The 16,488-nt window shown below is 35.2% G+C and overlaps 1 protein-coding gene across 1 annotated transcript in view; it reads left to right on the top strand.

Moving 5' to 3' along the window:
• Nucleotides 1–16,488, top strand: part of LOC108741434 (discoidin domain-containing receptor 2-like) — a 388,424-nt gene that overhangs the window by 47,947 nt on the left and 323,989 nt on the right. Inside the window, exon 2 of the mRNA XM_025977248.1 lies at nt 322–351. The gene's annotated coding sequence lies outside the window, so the exon portion shown is untranslated. The remainder of the gene's footprint in view (nt 1–321; nt 352–16,488) is intronic.

Raw genomic sequence — 16,488 nt, 5'->3', positions numbered from 1 at the left:
GAGTGAGCGATGCGTCCGCGTGGACAGCTGCTATACAATAATACATTTCCATTTACCTCCTTCTCTATATCCATACAAAATATCTATCAAACAAATAAAATTAAAATTTTCTTTTGAAAAATGAAACCATTCCATCAGTATTTTCTTATGACATTGTCACGTTAAACTATCGTCAGTAAACCGACTTTACACATAACCGATTTTTTTCTCATTAATTTGAGGTTAATTTGTAGTTTATAAAAATTAAAAGTATTTTCACATTAATAATAAATATTAGTCATTATTAAAGGTTTCTTAAAAGTATTTTTTTTTTGTTTTCAGGAAGGCCATGAAACATTTTCGAGGAAACAAGTGAGTAGTTTATTTATTTTATTATAAAGCAATAATTTATGATTAACTTTCGTCGTTTTCATTTCTTATTAGCAAATTTTACTAAACTAAATTGAAGGAATGCTACATTAACATATTGAATTAACTATCTGATTGTAATAGAACTGTGCAGATATAAGGAATTGATTCTATCCTTTAGTGGCATGCACTCAAATATTTTATTATGCATTACATGCAATTACTAGATAAGGTTTGTACAACAAATTCAGTTCTAATCTAGCTCAAATGTTAACAAGGAGATAGTTTAAGAAAAAGAAAATGAATTAAGTAAGCATAGTTGAATTTCGCTGTATCGTACCTCCCATTTTAAATGAGAAAAGCAAACTAACTTTAGTGACATAATAACATGCAAATTTTGCAAACCCAGCTGAATTGGATTTTACGCTAATTATGATAAGCAGACAAAGTAACATTCCGTGTTGTGAAAAGTGATTTCAAGCTTAAAAGAGCAATACAAACTGGAAATAACTTACAATCACTTCTATCTGCCTCTAACGTTGTGTGACAGACGTTCTCCAAACTATCTAATTTTATGATACAATTAACGAAGCAGCTTCTCACTTCGGGATAATGAAAATTGGTAACAAATCTCAGTTTCAAACTTTGGGAGACGAACTAAAAGCGGACAACGCTAAACATTTTCGTATGCTTAATTAGAAGAAGTGGCTTATTTTAGGTATCTAGGAAGTCAGATAAGTCAGGACGGAAGGAGTAGGAGGGATATAAAGCAGAGGATGTGCTCGCGAACGGTTAATTTAGAAATTCGAAAAAGATTGTCAAAGATGTATGTTTGAAGTGCGGCGCTGTACGGGTGCGAAAGATGGATGGTGGGCGCGGTGGAAAAGAAAAGATTAGAAGCTTTCGAAATGTGGTGTTACAAACGAATGATGAGAATACCGTTGATAGAGAAGGTTAAAAATGAGGAGATATTAGAACGAATAAGAGAACAGAGGACTCTATGGAAGTCAATGAGAAATAGGCGAGATAGGTCGGTAGGACACCTTCTCAGGCATGAAGGTCTAGTTTCTAGTCAGAGCCATATTAAAGTCAGCAACGAGAGTTAGGAGGGATAGATTAGATTAATGTTCGAAAATATTTAAGGATGTTGGACGTTCTAGTTTTAGGGAAATGCAATGATTAGTTCAGTATAGGAAAGGATGGAGATGCGTGTCCAACCAGTCTTAAGACTGACGACCTTATGATGATGTTGATGAAAAGGTCGTGGTCATTTATATGGATGTCAAGTGTACATTTGACACGTCTATGCTGTTAGCGTCATGCTCTTCGCATCGCGATCTTTTTGCGTGCACTTAGTGTCATGCCCATACCATTAATATATAGAGTGTAATAGTGAAAAGTGCTAAGCTTGCAGGAGGTGATAGAGCACGACGAAAAATGAAAATTAAGTAAACATTTGTATGTCCAAAAGTTCACCGTTTTCGAAAAGAACGTGATTGAAGGTGCAGATAAATTCAATTCCGGCCCTGCTAAAGACGTACGACCTGCAACGCTGCACTCAATCAGGGTATTATTGTCAGCATCAGTGTAGTAATTGTTTTGTACTTTCTTGTTAACAGCCAACCTCTAGTAGTCGTTTATTCTCTCAACATTCAAACCTTGTATGAGGTACTCGATGTACAGTTAACCATAATATAAATAATTCAGCAATACAAGATCAATTATTAGTGTAGGCCAGTCGCTGTTATAATATTAAAATGTGGCATGATCCACGTTTATGGGTTTGAAAGTTATCGCTGCTGTAGGGATGAATTCCTGAACTTCAAAGGAGACAATCCCAAAAGTAGTACATGTGAAATAGCAGAGAACATTGGCCTCTCTGATGTGACAGTATAGAAAAATTTAAAGGAACAGATGCTGCATCCTTATCACTTGCAGAGAGTGCAGGCGTTGCTTGAAACTGATTTTCAGCTGCAAACTAATTTTTTCTATAAGGTGTTGTTTTACTTCATAGAATTTTGAATTCCTAATAATCACTATTTACCTTATTATGTAGATGATGCTTATTTACCGACTAATGTTTACGTAACTTACATCTTTTTTTTTTCTTTTTCATAGCCTTGTCTATAAAATTTCTAAACTGTTTATGTTTATCTTAGACGTTTGATTATCGGTAATGTTTACATTCTTTAAANACATTCGATAATCGGCAATGTTTACATTATCTATCCATGTAGGTGTAGTATTTTTTATTACATTTCGCTCAATAGTCACATATGTTGGCAATTCACATACAGGACCGGCTTCGAATTGTAAATTATTATAATTACCTTAAAAACGATTTTTGCCTGACGACGCTGCTGAATTCGCCATTCAATTGTTTATTGCATCTAGTTTACACCCTTCAAAGCTCGGTACTTATTTCTTTTACACCCTGAATAAGCCTATGCACAATACTTTTACTTAATATTTTATATTAAGTTATGTATTATGCCTTATTACGTGCCATTCTTGGTACTATATTCAGTTCGTGATAAAATCTGTTCGCTTTTGTTGCTACTGCATTATTATAATTTTTGAATAAACGACGACTGCAAAATTAAAGTTCCTTTGAAAATGTTAAATGATAACTCATTTATACTGCCATCTTGATATTAATTGTGCTAGACTGTTTAGGAAGTTAATAAAAAGTTAAAATGAAATTTATGCTCGAGTTTCACATAATTAAAATATTTGCATCTTTGGTCCGCTCCAGTTGCGTCCGTTATGGCATAGAATTTAATTGAGTAGTGTCCCGGAATTTTCTAGTTTTGATGGTCTAATTTAAAATTTACAACAGTAGCGGTATTCCATGGATTTTTCCTTATCCGGTTGAAACCATTTAGATCCCGGTGGGAGACGAGGCGAGGAAGCGTCGAATTTTACAGGCAACTCAGCGCGGAAAGATTTAATCTTCATACTTTAAGAACTTTTATCTATCAACGTGTAAGAAAGATAAAATGGCTTTGTTCGAACTTTTTCGTAAAAATTGCTGTTGCGCTGTCTTTCTTCTCTTCTTGGTCTAATTCGTCTCTTTTTACTTACTCTATATATATTCTGATGCCTAATTCAAGGACGACTAATAAAAATTTACAAAAATAAATCCAGCAGCAATAGTCACTTTCAAACTAATTCGCTAGGAAAATCTTTATGAATAAAATTAAAGTGTTTCTCACCATTAGTGGTTAGATGGATGCATACATATTGGTTGTACAAAGATAGATACCCCTAATTACCCGAGATAAAAATGTTCAGTCTCTCAGAGTCTCTGAAAGCGAGACTCGAGTCTCCGTCTCTCTGGTGTCACTGAGAGAGACTGTCAAAAAAACTGTTTAGCGTCTCTAAACGAGAGACTCAAGTCGCTCATTGAGAGATCCTCATTTTTTATCCAGTCTCTGAACGAGAGATTCGAATCTTTGAACGAGAGACTCGAATCTCTCAATAAGTGGTGTCTCGATAGACATGGTTAAAATTTTCTAAGTTCAGCATATTTCAGAGATCCCAGCCTTTTTACGAGAGACTCGAGTCTCTCAATTTTTCAGTTATATTCATTCAGTCTCTCTGTGAGAGACTCGAATCTCTGAATTAACAATTTTATCGTTCGAGTCTCTCATACAGAGACTGTGAGAGATCCACAAAAACACCTAGGCAATAACTGAGAGACTGTGAAAGACTGAGAGATCCATAAAAACACCTAGGCAATAACTGAGAGACTGTGAAAGACTGAGAGATCCATAAAAACACCTAGGCAATAACTGAGAGACTGTGAAAGACTGCGAGAGACGCTCTCAGAGACGCTGAAAGACTTTGGGAGACTCTGAGAGACTGGAGAGAGACTGAAAATTATTGTCTAGCGTATAAGCTAGTAAAAACTTTTGAGTGTTTTATTGTCGCTAGCTACTACATCAGCCTCGTTTTAAGAATCATAGGAATGAGTGGGTGGTTATTGGGGTGAAAAAGATGAGATGGACGAAATGAAGACAGAAGAGAGTAAAGAATCATCTGTGAGATAATATTACTGCCCCAGTATTTGCCCAATTAATCCAAGGAAACTACAGAAGAACTTACCAAGGAAGCCGGGCCCGGAATTAAACCGGTGTTCTCCCGCATGCTAAGCAATAGTTTAAACCCCTAGGTTATGCTGTTCGGTGTATATAAGCTAGTATATACCTATACTCAATGTCATCGAAATACTACTTTTCCGTTCTGGTTGTCAACATTACGTATAATGTCCCTATATGCAGTTTCTAAGTCCATCATCGTCTAGTTTTTTCGTGTGTGAGTTAGCATTTCTTTATATTTATTTTCCTGATGTGATTTCTAAAAATAGTACTTGGAGTATTAAGTGATTTTTGATGGAATTATGATTTTCCTTCACCTAACTTTTTGTTTGACCGGAAATTGTCTTTCGAACGCTCAAGTCGTTTCTTTCTCATTTTTAAATTGATCTTTTTGTTCATCATCTTCGCCCACTGTTAAATCAACAATCCTTGTTTATTTGCTCTCGATTGCGTTATTTCATTTTCACGGATTTTGAAGTGTACAACAAATTCAATTTGTTTTCCTTTTACTGTATTTTTTCGTAGTCAATGAAAATGTCATGGCATCTGTTTCAATCAAATATCCTGAAAAGATATTCGTTTATATACTTATGTTATCAAAAATAACGCAGGGGAAGAGACATGAGAACATTTGTTCATTTTGGGACACCCTGTATAATTCTCCGTCACCCTTAATAAGGCTTAGTATGCGTTCTTCTGTCTCTTAATTAAAGTAGACCTTTTTTAAAGAATTTTTCATACTGTGGGTAGGGAAGCAGTGAAATGCGTATACCTCGTTCTTCTGTGAATCGTTTCCATTGTCATTGAAATAATAAATGAATATATGAATACTTCTATTTTCGTGGATTATTATCTTTTAAGGACACTTCTCGTTTATTACTTCAAAGATTCAGCATCTTTTCAATGGGGAGAAAATTTTGAGCTTTTGAATCTTGGAAAAAGAAGCACTCTCAAAGGATGGAAATAATATTATGAAAAGAGCATTGCTATATTTTCAAGCTCTAAGAGACAACGTTTCAGACAAAATTCTCGTACGTCAATTGACCTTTCGAACATCTTACGTAAGTATACGTGCAAGTAGGAATTGAAAAAATTGTATATCAGGTACCTATTAAAAAAAAAAAAATCTTTGAGATCTAACGATGAAATGGATTAAAGAATGTTTTATTGCTTTTGTTTCTCTGTTATTTTCAAAAGTTTGATAGTAATTTAATTTGATTAAAATTCTATGACTTCTTCTTAATGACATAATGACCCTAAAAATATTTAATTATTATTCATACATTTTCAAGAACAATCGAGTTGATATACCCTAATTCGTAGAAATTCTTGTCCACTTAAACATTCCAAAAAAACAAAGGAATCCTTAAGGATTATTTTGTTCAAGCAACGAAGACTTTTATTTCATGACATTCCTTGAATATAAATTATCATTAAATAAGGGTCAACACAATCAAAGGTTGTTTTGCTGTCCGTTTCTCAAAGACATTTTTTCAGGAATGTAGCTGAAATTAATATAAAATACCAAGGTCTTAATGAATCAAAGATATATCCCTTGATATGAATTTTATCATATAATAGACCCGATGATTAAAACCTACAAGGATTTTTGCTTAACCTAGAAACAATCTTGAAATTTAACGCGAAGTAAGTTCTCATGGGATCTCCCAAAAAAACCATTAAACAATAACTTTGATCGTCTAGAATATCCTATCATGAGCAATTTTAGCTACACAACATTACATTACGACCTATATATAGTGTTTACCTGCAGACTAATGATTCAAAGAAATATAGCACGTACTCTCCCTTTGGAACTGTCTCGTATTGCAGTGGGTTAAAGTAGAATTTAAAATTAATTTTTCTTTTCTCCAGAGGGACACTGACTCTACTTACAATTGGAGTCTATACTTTGCATAAATTGCAGATTTGCAGATAGCAGTATTAACATCTAGTAAGGAGTTAGAGATAGCTTTGAATAAAATGGAAGCGATATTGACAAAACAGTATTGTACGAAAATAAATAAAAGTAAAACAAAAATATTGGTATGTAAGGGAAGGAAAAGTAGGGAAAGAGCTATATAAAGATAGGAGACGAAAGATTAGAAGAAGTGGCTGATTTTAGGTATCTAGGAAGTCACATAAATTAGGACGGAAGGAGTAGTAGGGATATAAAGCAGAGGATAGCGCAGGGTCAAGTCGACTTCAATAAAAAGAAGTCACTTCTGTGCTCGGGAATGGTTAATTTAGAAATTCGAAAAAGATTGTTAAAGGTGTGTGTTTGGAGCGCGGCGCTGTACGGGTGCGAAACATGGACGGTGGGCGCGGCGGAAAAGAAAAAGTTAGAAGCGTTCGAAATGTGGTGTTACAGGCGAATGATGAGGACACCGTGAATGGAGAAGGTTAGAAATGAGGAGATATTAGAAAGAATAAGAGAACAGAGGACTCTATGGAAGTCAATGAGAAATAGGCGAGATAGGTCGGTAGGACACCTTCTCAGGCATGAAGGTCTAGTTTCTAGTCAGAGCCATATTAAAGTCAGCAACGAGAGTTAGGAGGGATAGATTAGATTACTGTTCGCAAATATTTAAGGATGTTGGACGTTCTAGTTTTAGGGAAATGCAATGATTAGTTCAGTATAGGAAAGGATGGAGATGCGTGTCCAACCAGTCTTAGGACTGACGACCTTATGATGATGATGATTTGTTATTATTTGTGTAATAAATGAAATAAGAGTAAAATAAACATTCATTTACATTCAACCTCTGCCTCTATTGAAGTATGGCTTAATACGAAAAGTTATTGTTGCTTTTCTCCATTTCTCTTTCTAATTTTCAACTTTGCGATAAAACTGAATTACTGGCAAGAACTGATTTTGAAGTTAGTTGTTGGGCGCGAGTAAGTTTAACTCTGTCTCTCCCTTCCTTTATCTTTCGCTATCTCTCTTACTCTACATCTCCGTTCTGTTTCGTGTGACAAAGTTCAATTCGTTCGTTTCTATAACATCTCGTCACCGAACCGTACGTATATTTCGTAATTTTGTGTCGAGTCCTGGCAGCAATTGCTAAGCACCCGATTGTACTGCCACGTAGTTTCCAAGTTTGTTTCTCATTTAACTAAATGACACAGTTCAAGTTTAGAGCACTTAGTTTCTCGAAATGCTTGTCGTTCATTTTCTAGTTGATTGCCTTTTTATTACGTGGGAAGTGTCGAAAATTAATTTTTGATTTTCTGACCACAATTACAGGATATACAATATACATTAAAATACCTACATTTATACTGGTTCATATTCACAAATTTTATTTAGACACATTGGGCGCTTGTACCCTTATCGATTATATTCTTTTCAATAGATAATAATTATCATTCCATTAAAATGATTGCTGCATTAGCAGAATGTCTCTTCCTGCATGCAGACATAAAAAGCTAATTAGTAACTGGGACGAACTTTTCTGAATTTCTGTAATTTTTAAGTGACAGCCGGCGAAATACGCTCCTTAATACATACATATAAATCCAACGATATATATATGTATATTTTAGTGCATGCGCCCTCTGTATGAGCAATATGAAGGATATAATAAGCGTTCGCAGTCGTAAAAGTTGTTATAAAATCCCCCGTTTATAACTCTCCTTTTCGTTGCAACATTGCTGCAGTTATACTGTATGCGAAAAAGCTGTTCTTGACATTGAGTTATAAAATGCCGTTCTCATCAATGCAGCGTTGCCAGCCTGTACGATAATTATGGGGACATACGATAATTTTGCTTCAAATACGATGTACGATATCGTAATTCAAATTTCCATTAAACGTACGATAATTCCTGCTTATGGTATAAAAAAATATTTTCAAATAGTAATATGTAGTGGGACTATAATATTTGTTTCTGCCAACCTGTTGCCTTGTTTTTCTACCTTCTTAAAATCTTTTGTTAATAGAACAAATGGTCATTTGAAGTCTCTGGGTATTTTCACTTCATAAAAATACAAATTCTCTCTAATTTACAACAGAGCCGGGCACACTCGGCTCTTTTGATTCTCGAAAGCTTCTCAGGTAGATCCTAAGAGCTTCTCCTTGCTAAACTGGCGACGGTTAACGGACTTTTACTTACAAGTCAGTGTATTGAAATGAATAGGGGATGTAATAAATTTGAGATCACTGATGAAATGTTATCTCGTTTTAATTCGAATAATCTTTATAAAAATAATAATAAGAATAATGGTGATGATAGTGATGACGATATAATAATAAAACAGAATTAATACGTTGATTATTATTATTGTATTAGATTCAATTATAAAAAAAATATTTTTATGTATGTTGAATAGTTGATTTTAAGAACTTAAGTACAATTTCATAATGTTAAAATATATACACTATATGCATAGATATATAAATGTATGTTGAAAAGTTGTTTATTTGTATACACTCAATAAAATTTAATTGTTTATGGACTCTTAAAAAAAGAACTTTCTTCCAAAATGTTTAAAATTCAGTCTCAAATTCATTTTTCTATTTGAAGTTATTAGCCTGTCAGGAAAGTTTTTATAGTGTCATATACTGATGGTATAATAGAACTGAGAAAACCACTGGGATACACAGACTCTCTTTACAAATTCATACTCCGACCACTAGACTATTACTCCGATGCGCATACGCAATAACGTACGATATTTTTTATGTTAATACGATAATTCTTCCTAAAAAGTGCGATAATTCTATCTACCGAACCTGGCAACGCTGCATCAATGGCTGTAGCTACGGCGCGGCGCGTGTTGAGTGGCTGTTGGGAGAGATATTTTCCTATGCCAACTTTATTGGTGTACCTTTGCTCTTTCGCAATCGGTATATGTCTTCGTTTGCTTTGGTTTTTCGCGTAATTGGAGTCACGGACACTCTTCTGTCAGTTAGATGTTTTTGTATGTACAGTGACTCACAAGACGATACAGTTATCCATATTAAATTTATATTGACTCATTCAATGTATTCTCACACAAGATACAGAATTGTTGAGTTCTAAAGACGTTTTATTTTAAAATAAATAAGATATTAAGAGTATCCCACTATAGAGTTTAACAGAAATAAGTGTCTAGCTTGTAGGAGATGATAGAGCACTATAAAACATGAAAATTAAGTAAATGTTTTTATATCCGAATATTCACCGTTTATGAGAAAAACGTAGTTGAAAATACAGATAAATTCAATTCGCACTATGCTATCCAGTATTAAATACCTATGTTGTAAAATCACGCACAGGACCGGCTGCGGATTGTCAATTATTGTAATTATGTAAGAAAAAGATTTTGCCCTCAACCAGGCTGTTGAATTCACAGTACAATTGCTTATTACAACTAGTTTACACCCATCATTGCTATCACCACTTATTTCTGTTACACCCTGTATTATTCGCAGGTATCGAAATACAAAATTTTGTTATTTTTTTATTGTTATGAGCTAGCTATATCGAAGCCACTCTGTTTTATATATATGTATATATATTTATTAGAAGTTAGTCAAAATTTGATGGGTGGTTTTTGAAACAAGGAACTTCCTAAGACAATCTTCCAATCTTATCACCCTTGATTATAATATTGAAGACCATATTAAATCCATTGAGTGGATTTCAAGGTTTATAGTAACATACAGACATCTGTATATACAGGATACAGAATAGATACAAGATACAGGATCTTTTCTAGCGTCTATTTATGTATGCATACAAGTAAAGTATATGTAGTGGAGAAATTGGCTCATATTCTCTTAATAGATATCGTTTTTGTTCAGAAATCAATTTCATTTATTGTACAATATTAAATTTAATATAAGGGAGACAGAAGTCCCTTTATGACCCTAGTTATTCTTCGAATTTCTTGCGAATTCTCTTTGAATTATATCAATTTACAAGACAATGAGAGAGATAATGAATTGTACAGAAATTGCAAACGGGAAATTTTCCGGGTGGCGATTACGAAGATCAGTTCCACAAAGGGCGTTATTCATTTGGTAAAACGTAATCATTTCGTTTTCGGAATTATCTATTGTCTTCAGTTATTGCGTGCTGCTACGTCAGTTATTAGGGTTGTTTTGTTTGAAACGACCTGGTGTTAACGAATAATTGATGATACTCGACGACGTAAAGGTAGCGAGTTCATTGTTGTAACACTGACAATGACAGCTTTTTGCACGTTGAATATTGAATAATTCGAACAACAATTTGAGTAAACAATCCAACAAATTATACGCCTACGGCACAAGCTCTCTCTCGTTCTTTTCACTTGAAACCTAAGTGCCGAAATCGTTATTGACGAACAAGGATCTCCTCCAATCTTATTGATCAAACAAAACAATTATTAAAGACAATATCATGTTGTGATAATAATTTCTGCTTACGTATATGTTCTCGGGTTACTGTTTGACAAAGATGAAAATCTTGAAGATCTGTGTCCGTAATTATCCTTACAGAACAATAACAATATTCGAAAGGGTCTATTATACTGATGTTCTCCCTATTTATTAGCGACTACATTTAAGATTCAGTATGGTGTTTCAATATAATGTTGACGAGTGGTGGCAAATTTATCAGAATATGTTTTTTGTTAGAGAAGTAAACATTGGAAGGACTTTTTGCGGATGATATGACAGTATTAGCATCTAACAAGGAGGAGTTGGGGATAGCTTTAAATAAAAATGGAAGAGGAATTGACGCAATTTTAGTATGTAAGGAATGAAAATGTAGGGTTTGAGGTAATATAAAAATAGAAAAGATTGTGAGCCAGATAGCTCAAGTTGGAAGAGGCATTAAAGATTTGCCTAAAACAAAGAATACCGAAGGGTCGGATAGCATTTCATCATCATCATAAGGTCGTCAGTCCTAATACAAAAAAGCATCAAAATCACCTCGAAAATGTATATTGTCAATCCCAAGAAATTCCACCACATCCTACATGTTTTCGGTACGAATATTGACGACAAACGTAAAATTAATTTTACAATATCGGCTTCTGTTTTCATATATGCTTACCTAAGAAAATAGCAATTGGAAAATCTCCAAATAAGGCAGTTCTTTTCCAACCCTCGGTGGAGATCAAAACAAAATTACCTTCATTGTGTTATTTCGAGAAAAGCCATGTTGACTAATCTTTGTTATTTGTTAAATCCTATAAAAAGAATGTGCTGCATTAAAACGATAGCAGAGGTAAAACTATGTAGTTTTATAAAATACTACAAATGGCGCAGTAAACGCCATCTGTAGCACGATGCTACATTTTAGGATTACGTATGCTCCAACAAGGTCCACATGTGTGGATATCTACTTGCTGAAAACAAATCCCGGCGTAGCCAACCTCAACGTGATAGGCACGTTAGCTTAATCGAATAAAATAATTCGAAGTGGTCTGTATTCTGTCGAAACTGCCAGACGTGGATCGCGATTTCGAATCTTTTTGGATGTCATGAGCGCGTCACAGGCAGCTCCGACAGAACACAGACCAACTTTTATCTGCTGTCTTAACAGTACGTTTTAGAAAATATTTCAAATGGCGCAGTAAACGCCATCTGTAGCACGATGCTACATTTTAGGATTACGTATGCTCCAACAAGGTCCACTTGTGTGGATATCTATTTGCTGAAAACGAATCCCGGCGTAGCCAACCTCAACGTGATAGGCACGTTACCTTAATCGAATAAAATAATTCGAAGTGGTCTGTATTCTGTCGAAACTGCCAGACGCGGATCGCGATTTCGATCTTTTTGGATCTCATCAGCGCGTCGCAGGCAGCTCCGACAGAACACAGACCAACTTTTACCTGCTGTCTTAACAGTGCGTTTTAGAAAATACTACAAATGGCGCAGTAAACGCCATCTGTAGCACGATGCTACATTTTAGGATTACGTATGCTCCAACAAGGTCCACTTGTGTGGATATCTACTTACTGAAGACGAATCCCGACGTAGCCAACCTCTACGTGATAGGCACGTTAGCTTAATAGAATAAAATAATTCGAAGTGGTCTGTATTCTGTCGAAACTGCCAGACGCGGATCGCGATTTCGATCTTTTTGGATCTCATCAGCGCGTCGCAGGCAGCTCCGACAGAACACAGACCAACTTTTACCTGCTGTCTTAACAGTGCGTTTTAGAAAATACTACAAATGGCGCAGTAAACGCCATCTGTAGCACGATGCTACATTTTAGGATTACGTATGCTCCAACAAGGTCCACTTGTGTGGATATCTATTTGCTGAAAACGAATCCCGGCGTAGCCAACCTCAACGTGATAGGCAGGTTAGCTTAATCGAATAAAATAATTCGAAGTGGTCTTGTATCTGTTAAGACAGAAGGTAAAAGTTGGTCTGTGTTCTGTCGGAGCTACCTGCGACGCGCTGATGAGATCCAAAATGATTTAAATCAGGATCCGCGGTTGGCAGTTTCGACAGAATACAGACCACTTCGAATTATTTTATTCGAATATGGTAACGTGCCTATTACGTAGAGGTTGGCTACGCCGGGATTCGTTTCTGCAAGTAGATATCCACACATGTGGACCTTGTTGGAGCATACGTAATCCTAAAATGTAGCATCGTGCTACAGATGGCGTTTACTGCCCCATTTGTAGTATTTTCTAAAACGTACTGTTAAGACAGCAGGTAAAAGTTGGTATGTGTTCTGTCGGAGCTGCCTGCGACGCGCTGATGAGATCCAAAAAGATCGAAATCGCGATCCGCGTCTGGCAGTTTCGACAGAATATAGACCACTTCGAATTATTTTATGTAGTTTTAATTGAGTAAATGTGCGGCTGTGTGATAAGTAGCCCCTGTGACGGCCATAATTACGTGGAACGGTGACATACCATCCTCAGAGTGCACTTAGAGAAATACAATTACGTTGTTAGATGATTAATATTACCACTACCACCAAACGCCTCCGTGTCTCCGTACGTGTATTAATACGTACAGGTTTATATTTGCGATTGCAAACGTGTGTTTGAATAGCGGTATATAATAGAAGGAAGGGTGAGTAGTGGTGATGGTGGCGCTGGCCTTTGACGTTGCCATTAATGGGGTGCCCATCAGAACTGCAATCACTGATGGTATGGAGGGCTATGGGAAGAAATAAGAAAGGCGGTTGACCCCTGCTGACCGCCCATTAGAGTAACGACTCTTTAGTCTCCTGAGGGCACGTAAATATTGTAGATCGCTGCTCTGGAACTTTGGACGAACATATCCCGAATTATATGCAGAAATACATTGTCTTACGCTCGCAAGGGGAATTAATCTCATGCAAAATAGTGACCTTGACTAAGGGAGTTTTCACGGAGAAAACTTTTTATGACAACGCAAAAATTACAATTTTCAATTGTAAATGTAAAAATAGTAGAAGTAATTAGGTAATTTGTAATAATCTCAATTTTGACATTTCTTTTAAAAAAATTATTTGAATTTTCTTGATTATTACAATTAAATTTGNTTATAAATTAAATAATTATTAATTATTTTTCAATAAGATTGTAGTTCGGAAGTGCAGTTTGGAATTGCCCTAAAATACGCAGATCAAAATTTATTGGGTATAGGTGGGAAATGCCCAATTTGGGCAAATCCAACAATCTCCAATAGGGACCCAATTGGAGTTAGGGAATTCCAAAAAATAAATTCTACTCGGGATGTTATAGCATAGCATTCAATTTTTAATTAATAATTTGTCTAAATTGTCAGGTGTGGACGGAAAATAAGTAAACATGCGGATATAAAATGAAATTATTACTGACCCAACAGGAAATGTATGTAACATACTTACACATATGATAAATGACATTTTCTTTTATCCTGAAAGGGATCGTGATATAAAGGAAAAAAGAAACGCCATTCGTACATTCCAAACAGAGACGTCTCTAACGAGCTTTATTATATTTCAGACTAAACGCGACCTAAAGGAAGTCCCGAAAAAGTTCCGCCCTAAAAGGGCCTCGGAGAAAAGTACCCAGGTCTCAAAGCGCAGTTAGCAAGACCCCGTCAAAAATAAATAAGGTGAGTTTTTGTCCACAGTTTTCGCTCTCTTTTCTGTCCTACCTACACCACGATGCGTGGCCTGTGATAAATTATTTAACCGTCTTTGTGCTCGTGACACAAAGACGGTTAAATAATTTATCACAGGCCACGCATCGTGATAAATTATTTAAGTCAACCTCAACGTGATAGGCACGTTAGCTTAATCGAATAAAATAATTCGAACTGGTCTGTATTCTGTCGAAACTGGCAGACGCGGATAGCGATTTCGATCTTTTTGGATCTCATCAGCGCGTAGAGGGCAACTCCGATAGAACACAGACCAACTTTTACCTGCTGTCTTAACAGTGCGTTTTAGAAAATACTACAAATGTTGTTGAGTATTTTCTAAAATTCTAGTTTTACCTAAGTGAAAATCAGAATTGGCTAAATTGTGATTAACATTAATTGTTCGTAGACAGACTTTTACGCATTATACTTGTTCGAGGAGGGGTGGCCCCTAAACAATTACCTATGAACTTAATTTTAAGACACCAAATCCCGAGTAGAATTTATTTCTGGGAACCGGTTGGGTCCCGATTGGGTTTTCCCAAATTTAAATGGTCATGAACGCACGCTACCCCCACTTGCTCTTCAAAATGTCTTCGTTTTAATATTTAAGTAAATTTTTCTTTTTCATTTTCTTTGTGTTCTAAACGTTTCAAATGCCCGAGTAGAATCTATTTTTGGGAACCGGTTGGGTCCCGATTGGGTTTTCCCAAATTTAAATGGGGTCCCAAATGGGATACCCAACCGGTTCCCTATTGGAAATGTAACGCTTTCCCCACCTGGTACCCGGTAGGGAAAGCCCTATTTGGAAAATTTAGGAAAATTCCAAATGATTTTTTTTTAAATGTATTAAAAATTTAAAAATTAAAATGATAGAATTTTCATTATCAGTTGTTTGTTCTTCTTCTGATGGATTATCAACGAGATCACCCTCTTTCTTCTAATCTAGGCTGCTCTTCAATATTATCATGACAATCACTTAAACTGTGTAATAAAATAGTAGTATGATTTTCACCTGAAACACTTTCTGGAATTGAATTATTGAATGTTGCATCACTATTACCATTCTCAATTTGGGCAAATCCAACGATCTCCAATAGGGACCCAATTGGAGTTAGGGAATTCCCAAAACAAATTCTACTTGGGTGGTTTATTAAAGCTTTATGATAATTTCAAATTTTTCGAGAGTTATTAGTAAATTTGTATTACATTTCGTATTATTTACCTTTTATTCGGTGAAGATTTGGATGAATACATACGTTTTTCAGATATAAATCTTCAACAGAATACAATAATTGTACTGGACAATAAAAAAACTGACAATACGTCAGTCCTACGTCGTTTTTCATATAACTTTGTCGTAAAAGATCGGAAAGCGAACAAGACTTCTACCCAAGAAGAACAAACAAAGTGTTTTATCAAAGCCGTATTCTCTCCTAAAAAGTGTCAATTATAGAATTTTAGGAAATAAAGTGTCAGACTGTTTTTTTTTTCTCGGTCACAGTATACATTAATGTGACTGATGCCTCTAGAGGATTTTATATTTTCTTTTCTTTTAAAGCAGTGATTCCCAACCGGTGGTTCGCGAACCGCTGGGGGTTCGCAGTGTTTGCAGAAGGGGTTCGCGAAAATAATATTGTAATGGCGGATTTTTTAAAACGCCATTAAAATCAAAAGCAAAAAAAAAACACAAAAGTTAAAGAATACATCCACTGTAAAACAGATTGTTCGCTGCCTGTTTGTTAAGAAATCTTTAATAAATTTCATTTCTTTTTTCCTTATTTGTTTTTCAAAATTACTTCATCAATATCAAATTATATCAACAATTTTGTACATTAAAATTTATTCCTCTTATTCAAGTAATCAACTACTATTCTCTTTTTATTACAAACATTTATTTATATTTAAAACATTTTATCAATGTGATTAGTATCATGTTCTGCTTTATATTTAAAATCATTGCAGCAGTTTTCCCTTTTTTCCAAATA

The sequence above is a fragment of the Agrilus planipennis genome, unplaced genomic scaffold, assembly GCF_000699045.2.
Source record: "Agrilus planipennis isolate EAB-ADULT unplaced genomic scaffold, Apla_2.0 scaffold24, whole genome shotgun sequence".
In the NCBI taxonomy this organism is placed as follows: Eukaryota; Metazoa; Arthropoda; class Insecta; order Coleoptera; family Buprestidae; genus Agrilus; species Agrilus planipennis.
Note: the sequence above shows the minus strand (reverse complement) of the source record. Positions and strands in the feature narration are given on the sequence as shown.